Source organism: Lepisma saccharinum, chromosome 7, assembly GCF_977018435.1.
Source record: "Lepisma saccharinum chromosome 7, izLepSacc3.1, whole genome shotgun sequence".
Classification (NCBI taxonomy): Eukaryota; Metazoa; Arthropoda; class Insecta; order Zygentoma; family Lepismatidae; genus Lepisma; species Lepisma saccharinum.
In genome coordinates, this window is record NC_139235.1 from 32375126 (window position 1) to 32383427 (window position 8302).

The window sequence follows — 8302 nt, forward strand, 5'->3', positions numbered from 1 at the left end:
CACCTAAAAGGCTAAACACAATTACTTCCATATAGAATGTGGTTGGACTTTTTAATCTCATGCTCTTTTCCCTTCATTTTTCTTCCTTCTCCTCTCCTCTTTTTCTCTTGTCCTTTCCACTCTTTCCAACATCTTCTTCCATTCTTTGTTTAACTTCAGTCCCCCATTCCAGTTCATTGTGTCTTCTTCACCTTTCTTTTCTATTTCCTTGGCTTCCTTCTATTTTCTCACTAGCATTCTCTTCTCCCTTCCTATCTGCTTAGCCTCATCCCACTCTATGTCATGTCCTGTTTCTCTCGTGTGTTTAAATATTGCATTTCTCTCTCTCTTAAGTCGTACATCATCATGCAAAGTGCTTAGGAAAGCAGGAATTAAAACTTACAGGAAGGGAGGAAGAAGCATCTTAGGAATAGCGAGGAATGCTAACAAGAAAAAGGAAAACAGAGAAGAGGAAGAGGAAGGGATTATCTACGAAGTAAAATGTAAAGAATGTCAGAGTGTGTACATAGGAGAAAGGAAAAAAAGGCTGAAAGACAGGTTGAAACAACATAGGGATGATGTACGACTTAAGAGAGAGAGAAATGCAATATTTAAACACACGAGAGAAACAGGACATGACATAGAGTGGGATGAGGCTAAGCAGATAGGAAGGGAGAAGAGAATGCTAGTGAGAAAATAGAAGGAAGCCAAGGAAATAGAAAAGAAAGGTGAAGAAGACACAATGAACTGGAATGGGGGACTGAAGTTAAACAAAGAATGGAAGAAGATGTTGGAAAGAGTGGAAAGGACAAGAGAAAAAGAGGAGAGGAGAAGGAAGAAAAATGAAGGGAAAAGAGCATGAGATTAAAAAGTCCAACCACATTCTATATGGAAGTAATTGTGTTTAGCCTTTTAGGTGAAAGTAAAGTTGGCAAGTGAAAGTCATCTGCTAGAAAGTTCCAAACAACTTTCTAAATAGTCTGGAGGGAGTAATGTTTGTGTATATATATTGCCCTTTTGTTGTATCAGGTTACTTTTGTACTTGATACAGAGTCTGAAGAAGACCTTGCTAGAAGGTTGAAACGTTACGTTAGTTTATGTTTTTAATAAAATAAAATTACTGCCTTGGTCAGCATTTAGTTTTTTCATAATCATGGAAACAAGGCTTAATGGTGTTATAACTCTCCAGGGTTGTTAAAAAGTCATTGGGATTATTATAACCCAGAAGTGTCCGTGACTGTACATAGTTGGTTCTCCGTGCAAGGCCGTACGGTACAGTCAACGGCAAAGATAATGGTAGGCAAATTGTCCACCACTATTTTCAATACTTTTTAATTTTACATCCTGTGTTGTTTTAAGGAATGAAACTATGTTGATTCGAAGCAGGTATTAATCTCCGCTTATTGACGTCATTATTTCAATTTATTGTAATCACATTGTGTAATACAGACAGAATTAAAATGGTGGTGGACAATTCGTCTACGGTTTCTTTCACCGTTGGGTGTACAAGCGGCCTTGCGTCCCTCTCCAACTGAAATAAAAGAGGTCCTCACAGATGGTAGCCACGTTGACGCCGTTGTGGGGCTTATTTACCAAGAACTGCCTGTAGCACATTTTACAGTCTTTGCAGTTCATAGGAATCAAATGCATGTACAACATAGAAAAGCTCATAGTTGCGAACAATGGCACCCTTGGCTAGAAATCACTTAAGTGCGGCGAGAGCCAATAAAAGATGAAGCTTTCCGAAGAGAGTCAGAGAAAGCTGAAAGACATTTCCACGGCTCCTCATCTATAATCATATATATAAGGTAAGCAGGTTAAGATACCTGGCCTTCTCTGGTCAGGCACCACCCAAGAGGGGGCATGGGGGGGCTATGGCCCTCCTCAATCTATGAAATATTTAAATATGAACCTATAAAAACCTACGAATATAACTGACGATTTTTGAGATTTTGCAACAATTTCGACTTCGATTTAGTTTATTTTACTTCACCTTTCTGCCACTTTGGGTCAATCGGAAAGATGTGAACAAATGGTGATAAGACGATATGGATGAAGGGATAATCACAAGCACATGAGACCAGCAAGCAACACGAGCTCCACATAGGCTTATAATGGCCGTGAGTCCAGATGCCAGAGCCTCCTAGTCTGCAAACTATACTCTGTCCCAGCTAACTGTAGAGCAGGGCCGCGCATATCGACAGAGGAGGAAAATCGAGTGGTGAAAGCGCAGCGTTGCCAATCGAACGGTCCTGACCGTATGTACGGACTATACTGTCCAGACCTTAGTCCGTACGCTAGATGCACGGCTTGTCAAAATTTGCTCTTGTAATTATATCCCTAATATTTCCCTAAGAAATTCTTAAACCAATCGTACGGTCCTGGAGATAAAAATACGGTCCGTTTGCCATGTGCGTTCGGTATTATCCTTTTCAAAAGTTTGCAACGTTTACAGAGAGGAGGAAATCGGGTAACTCCCGTCGCTCATTACACAATCCCGTTTCTCACACTGTTCATTGGTGGAGCCGTCTCGCGTCACTACTTGCGCAGAGACTTGTTCTCGTTCGCCCGGTCTACAGTTAGCTGGTACGGAGTTTACGTGGAAGGAGAGTTTACATTTTGGTGTCATTGGAAAAGGCCACCCCTTACACCCCAATTTCGAGTTTGCCCTTGCATAAATGAATGGGTTGTTTGTGGATAGAGGTAGGCTCTGGAAATCTGCAGTCTGCAATATTTGGTCATTTTTATATTCATAACCGCAGATGCAAGGCTGTGGTAAGATAAAGTTCCCCGTGCCATCGATCTAGGCTATTTTGGAGGTGATGTGATGAGCACCAAGCTCCAGCCGCCTTTAACCCGCAGGGTCTCTCCCATTCTCATTTGAGGCTGGGCGTGCTCCTGAGTCGCTTTATGAGGGAACACCGGGAATTGAACCCGGGTCTCCCGCGTGATAGGCAGGCACCCCACAGACTAGGCCACCGCGGCTCATTAGTCACCCCTGTACGTACATTCAAATAATGTTTTTCTGTGAGTGGATTGTGAGACACATAAAATGATATCGAGATAATGACGTTCATATAAATTGATTGATTGTTTGATGATATGATGCAATTGATGAATGGACACTCACAAACATCCATGCCTAGGCCGGGATTCGAACCCGGAACCCCTGGTGTCGTAACGCGATGTGCTAACCAATCCCTCACGGGGGCCGGCACGGCACGTTCATATAAAGATAAAGCTACAAATTGTAATAAACACTACAGTACATAAATAAAATAGCTTTCATTCATAATATGACATTGATCATAATGACAAATTGTTTATTCATTATTTCACACTACCAAAAGCTTTGAATCGGACCAACGTAGCACTTCCACGATTCCCGCTGGCCGTGCAGCGAGGCGGTAACGCTGTGGAAGTCACCTGCAGCCCGCGGAGTCATCTCGCCATACGTCATCCGCGCATTTACCATATTAGGAGAGTTAAATAACAAATAATATCTGTGGTCATACCTGTGATACACACATCAAACTTCTGGATTTCGATTAAATATGTGACATTAACTGCTGTTTACAATTTCATTGAATTTGCAAGTATGAATTTCAAGATTGCATGTTTCCCTAAAATTTCAATTCTTGAAGTATGTAGTAAAGATCTCAATTTGACATTTTCTACAAAGGTGCAAAAATAATCAAACTTCAACTACACAAAATCTCAATATTATATGTACAGTTGATTATGAACTGTATGGTGTTAAGTTTCCTGTCCTTGCAAAATGGAAGAGAAAACTACACATTGTAGTAACTTCTTCGTTATAATAAGAAAATGAAATAAGAATAATTTCCAGATAACGCTTATTAAAAAATAGTTACTTTACAATGAGGTATATTTATTCTCTTTTTCCTCCCACGGAGTACAATTTTAACTCAAGCAAACCGAGGGCTCAATATTTTTGACGTGGATACTAATGGCAAATTAAGGGAATGGGTTTACAACTAAGTGTCTGGTTAACATTATGGACGTACTGTAAGGGAAGTTACTTTATTGCAGCATTCAGTACTGCATTTGAAAAAGTTTTAAACCTGCTATTAGAATGAAAATGTCGTTAGTTTTTCGAAAATAATTAAGCATCGACATTTTTCTAGTTTTCCAATTTCAGATATCTTTATGGCATAGCGCCACCTTTTCGTTTGTGCATGATGTAAAACTGAAGGACGCAGGGGTAAAGCTGGGAGGGTGGGAAGCGAAGGGGTGCTTCTGCATCACTGCGTACGCAGAGAGGGAGCTGATGGGGTTGAAGTCCTTCCAGAAATTTTGAGAAAGTCGAAACTTAAAGTGAAACAGGAAAAAAGTCAGGAAAACCAAAGTGATAAATCCTAACCTCCCTTAAATTGATTGACTTGGTGTTTTAAGTCCACTTTATACACAGTAAGGCTAATCGGAACTGGGCCTACAGTTTAAAATGGGACCCGAACCACTGTGTGCCTCCACCAGATATCGAACTCGGGAACCCTTGATTATAAAGCGACGACGCTACCACTGCGCCATCGGGAAGTCTTAACCTCATTTAAAATGACCTGAGATTAACATTCTTGTCATTGAACAACTTTGAACTTGGAACCCTTTCCGAAGACACCCAACTGCCAACCTCTCGTCCCCGTAGTACACCTAGGACTGCTTTTTGAAAACTAACGAGGACCTGTCTCTGTACAATCCTCCATGGAGCTTGTGTGGTGCGCTGTCCATGCAAGTGGTTGATTGTCCCTTCACCGTTTTCATCTTACCGCCACTCATCCTCATCTTCGTGATTAGGCAAGATTGACAGAAAAGAAAGTAAAATAAAACGAATCAAAAGTAAAGACGATTTTTAGGTTCGTATTTCACCACACAGTTCAATACAACTGTAACTTGTGTTTGTATGTTTACACTCTATGGTCACTTTCTGGGACTTGGTTGGTTGGTTGGTTGGTTTAAAGTCCATATGCAAAGTAAGACTAATCGGGACTGGACCTACAGTTTAAAGTGGGATCCGAACCACTATGTGCCTCCATTGGGTATCGAACCCAGGACCCCTTGATTACAAGGCGACGACGCTACCACACTTTCTTGGAGTGTGGCACACAATACGATTGAATGCCTTTGGCCTGTCTTAAACAAGCTTTGTTCGTTTAAAATTTACAAACATGTGATTGTCGTGGAAAAATCAAGCAAAAATGAAGCAAGTCACACTCGTCTTCAGTTTTGTTGCCATACTTTCATACTACTAATCAGTGGCGCTGATTATGGGGGCGAGGGGGTGCAGTTGCCCCCACTTTTCGCCACTTTTGCCCCCGCACTATGCTAAACCTTATCTACAAAGAGAAATATACTGTCTTTGCCCCCCGGTTTCGGAACCCAATCGCCGCCACTGCTATAGGTCTTTTCTACAGTTACGGCAGGCGGTCCTCGTTCTGGCAAGAGAAGTGGGGAGCGGGGATTACTCCGCAGACCAACCAGGCAACAGCGGTGGCGCCGAGAGTTACGACGTCGGGGGAGGAACTACTACGTGAACCTCGTTCTACATGCTGTTGCGTTTCTTATCGTGCTGGATTGGTCGCTTCCCCGCTCCCCACTTCCCTTGCCAGCATAGGATCGGCCGCCGTAACAGTAGAAAAGAGCCATACTAATAGTTTCGTAATTATTTCATGCAGTAGCTTAAGCGTACATGTATGTCTTATGCTATGTTCATTTTCAAAATAGCACCCTCTAAATTTAATTCACCCTCCTCAACACGCATAGATACTGGGCGATTAAACGGGTTGGTACCGGAGGACCCCCTCCCCCCACACACACACATTTTTTTATCTCTGGCAAAAGAAAATTATGTTTATCCCTGCCAGGAAAGTTCTATTTTTAAATAGTCCATTGTTTACTTGTTTACACTGTCGTTGGATGCAGAGGTTTTACAAAAATGAATTGTTTTCAGTATCATGGTTGATGAGAGCACTATAGTTCAAACAAAATTGTGTCTTAACATATGTCGTTCGCATTGAATTGAACTAGTTCAACAGATCTTATTGTGTATGAGTTTTGGGTTTCTTAGAATAGCAACACTAATTGTTTCTAAATTACGTGTAAATGTCATCATAAGATTTAGTGACTCAGGTTAGAACCACTTTTCTAAGGTACTGAGAACCGCAAGGCAATATTTTAGTTTGCTGGCTGTAGAGTCAGATTATTTTCATAACAACTCCAGCTGACCGCGCGAGTGCAGTTAGTGAGCCTACCAACAGTCCAGAGCGTGATCAACAAGGATAGCGATAGGTGCTGGGTAGAGATGACGGCAGCGGCTCGTTTGTTGATTGGCTGCTCCGGGACTTGTGACTCGCTCCAAAGCTGCCAATGCAAAACAGCAAGAGATGTTACGATAAAGTAATATCACTCTAACATATTCAAATTTGATGAAAACATTCTCTCGGGCTATCGACCAGGTGAGTTGTGGAAAAGATTCCATGCTTTCGAGAGCTAACGTCACCCTCATCTTCAGGGTAGAAAGCTTGGAATCTTTTCCACAACTCACCTGGTCGATAGCCCGAGAGAATGTTTTCATCATTCGTCGCCAGGAAAGCTTCAAGACCATACCCTGTCCCAAATATGTATGGAGCAGACGAACGAGAACAAGTCTCTGCGCAAGTAGTGACGCGAGACGGCTCCACCAATGAACAGTGAGAGGGATTTCGTAATGGAGGGGGGGGGGGAGGCGACTGGAGTTACCCGATTTCCCTGCTTCGCATTGGCTTTGCCCACTCAATTTCCCTCCTCCTCCCCTCTACCGCTATGCGCGGCCCTGCTCCACAGTTAGCTGGGACAGAGTTTAATATTCAAATTTGCATATTCAAAAAGCTATCTCCCGAAATGAAATCACAAGTACGCTTTTGAGTGCCCCCCCTTTCCCACCAAGCACAAAGCTGCCAATGAGTGGCGACGATACCGGATTTAACGCTCCCTACAAAACTGAATAAATCGAGTTTCGTCGTTATCTGTACTTTCCAACACATAAGGTACGGTCAACGGCAAAGATAATGGTAATCAAATTGTCCATCGTTATTTCAATTACTTTTTATTCTACACCCTGTGTTGTTTTGAGGAATGAAATTATGGTGATGCGAAACAGGCAATGCCCTCTGCTTACTGACGTCTTTATTTCAATACATTATCATCATATTGTGCAATACAGACCGAATGAAAATGGTGATGCCTTTGCCGTTGGGTGTACCACACTGCACGTGAAATTTCCGACGGGAATTTCAAAATCAGAACAACGCCGTTAATGTACGAGAAATATTTTGCTTTTTAGTCCACTTTGCTCAGATCAGTTAATCGGGACTGGACCTACAGATTAAAGTGAGATCCGCACCACTGTGCAATGTGCCTCCATCGGGGTTCGGGCGCGTGACTACTTGGTTACAAGGTGACCTGACAGCGTTACCACTACGCCATCGGGAAAGCGTGAGAAATATAGAATCAGTGGCGGCGATTTGGTGCCAAAACTGGCGGGGGGGGGGGGGGGGGCAAGGAAAATTTACTCTCTCTCCAGGGTGCGAAATCACTACAGATTGTTGGGGGGGAAGGAGCCTGACTTTTTCGCTGAAATTTCTTGTACGAATGGTTAAAAAAAGTTCCTTAATTGAAGTACGAAACCAAACATTTGAGGGGGAGGTGTTATCTCAGGATCTGTATCAACGCCACTGTATCCAATGTTTTTCGTAGTGAATTTAACCAGAAAACAAGCATGTCACTCATTTATCTGTACGTGATGCAATTTTCGTAACAGTTCTAGTCGAACATCTTTCCGTTACGATGTCAACTCATGTTCACAATTCGAATTCACAATACCGCACAGAAGACTGACTTTTAAACTTTCCTTACCTTGTTGAATATTGACGACAAACTGCACAGCTGTTCGAGCTGGGTTGACTTCAAGATTTCTTCCTCGAAGCAAACTGCAACCTGCATTTGTCACTCCCGCCACAAACAACACTCACACATGGATTTCACACTCGATGCACACGATGACAATGATTAATAACATGCCTTACTCCACGTGAAGCGACGGAATGCAACTGTATAAGACAATTGACACTCCAGGTAGAACACTTGCGCTCCCTCTTGTGGTGGAAAAAAGCAACAGGAACGAAAGGCTCCAGTCAACCATGTAGTCGCGTGTTCAGAAAGGCGAAACCTTCACTGAAATATGCAGGAAATAGAAGCCTTATTTGCTTGCGATGCGTAGGATCAGAGTTAAAACTTTCTTGTGGAAAGCCAGTAGGGCTTTTTTACA

General features: G+C 42.5%; 1 protein-coding gene across 2 annotated transcripts in view; it reads right to left on the reverse strand.

Moving 5' to 3' along the window:
* The window catches only part of LOC145989798 (uncharacterized), a 185778-nt gene extending 177698 nt beyond the window's left edge, over nucleotides 1-8080 (reverse strand). For both annotated transcript variants that reach the window (XM_083125149.1, XM_083125147.1), the window contains exon 1: nucleotides 7891-8080. The gene's annotated coding sequence lies outside the window, so the exon portion shown is untranslated. The remainder of the gene's footprint in view (nucleotides 1-7890) is intronic.
* Between the last annotated feature and the right edge of the window lie 222 nt (nucleotides 8081-8302).